At 39.8% G+C, this 1,687-nt stretch overlaps 1 non-coding gene across 1 annotated transcript; it reads right to left on the bottom strand.

Annotated features, from left to right (window-relative positions):
- Positions 1-496: 496 nt before the first annotated feature.
- On the bottom strand, positions 497-647 carry LOC147679711 (small nucleolar RNA SNORA31). The gene has a single exon (XR_015302008.1). It is a non-coding gene; the product is annotated as a small nucleolar RNA SNORA31 (small nucleolar RNA).
- Between the last annotated feature and the right edge of the window lie 1,040 nt (positions 648-1,687).

The following is a 1,687-nucleotide window of genomic DNA, read 5'->3' as shown; positions in this document are numbered from 1 at the left end:
CGAAAAAAATGATGCATAGCCATTTGCGATTCCTTATTTTTCGCAAATAAGGAATCGCAAATTGAAACGTTGATGCATCTGGGCATGAGAATCTGGCCCTTTGCGAGTGCAATTTTTGCATTTGGGATTCATCATCCCAAATGCAAAAATCTCTAATAAAGAATTCGCAAATTTGCGAGGATTAGCATTTAAGGAATCTCTATTAGATATTCCTTAAATGCTATTCATGAAACATTTAAAAATTGCGCATTCGCAATTTAGGAGCGCTATTTACCACAAAGTCAAACTTCGTGGTAAATAGCGAAAACTTAGAAAAATGCATTTAAATGCATTTTTCTAAGTTGCATGTTACACACACACATGTCCTTTGGACATGTGTGTGCACAACATCATTGTAAATTCACATTTCAAGGGTGCTACAGGGTGTCCTTTGGACACCCCTGCACCCTTGAAATCGCATCCTTATTTGCTATTAGCAAATTGCTAATCGCAAATAAGGAATAACTCCCCATTCATTCCTATGGGCCTTTAGGCCCATAGGAATGAAGGGGGAGTTATTCCTTACGCAAATAAGGAATAACTCCCCATTCATTCCTATGGGCCTTTAGGCCCATAGGAATGAATGGGGAGTTATTCCTTATTTGCGATTAGCAATTTGCTAATCGCAAAGAAGGAAGCTGTAGGAATCGCAATTTATTTTGCAATTCCTACATGAATCCCGTTTTGCAAGTCCTTAATAGCGATTCCTTAATATTCGCTATTAAGGACTCGTAAAACGGGACAATGATAAATCTTGCTGCATATCTTTATTTCACCTTGTTACTTCATCCTCGCAGAAGCACTACACCTGCAACAAAGAATACGCCTCCAAGAATTATTTGTGTGAAAAAAAGGTACTTACTGCACAGACACTATTCTGGCTACCATGCAGGTATCCTTGTGTTGAAGCATAATGGAGCCTGTGTTTGCACTAGACAGCTAAAAGAGCGCAAGAGCTGCAAGAGAGCAGGAATGCACCATATCTGAGTAGAGCATGAGCGTTCCTGCGCACCCATCGAATTATTCTGGCACAAACCTGCAACCCTGGATTTGCGCCAGAATGGTGCGCCTATTCGAGGTTAACAAAACAAGGAACAATCAGCCAGATTCATCAAGCGAAATGCGCTCGCAAAAGGACCAGATTCTGAGAATCTGGCCCTTTGCGAGTGCAATTTTTGCATTTGGGATTCATCATCCCAAATGCAAAAATGGCTAATAAAGAATTCGCAAATTTGCGAGGATTAGCATTTAAGGAATCTCTATTAAATATTCCTTAAATGCTATTCATGAAACATTTAAAAATTGCGAATTCGCAATTTAGGAGCGCTATTTACCACAAAGTCAAACTTCGTGGTAAATAGCGAAAACTTAGAAAAATGCATTTAAATGCATTTTTCTAAGTTGCATGTTACACACACACATGTCCTTTGGACATGTGTGTGCACAACATCATTGTAAATTCACATTTCAAGGGTGCTACAGGGTGTCCTTTGGACACCCCTGCACCCTTGAAATCGCATCCTTATTTGCGATTAGCAAATTGCTAATCGCAAATAAGGAATAACTCCCCATTCATTCCTATGGGCCTTTAGGCAAATAAGGAATAACTCCCCATTCATTCCTATGGGCCTTTAGGCCCATAGGAATG

This window comes from Lissotriton vulgaris, chromosome 11 (assembly GCF_964263255.1).
Source record: "Lissotriton vulgaris chromosome 11, aLisVul1.2, whole genome shotgun sequence".
NCBI classification, from domain to species: Eukaryota; Metazoa; Chordata; class Amphibia; order Caudata; family Salamandridae; genus Lissotriton; species Lissotriton vulgaris.
The sequence above is the reverse complement of the archived record's forward strand: the minus strand, read 5'-3'. Positions and strand labels throughout refer to the sequence as shown.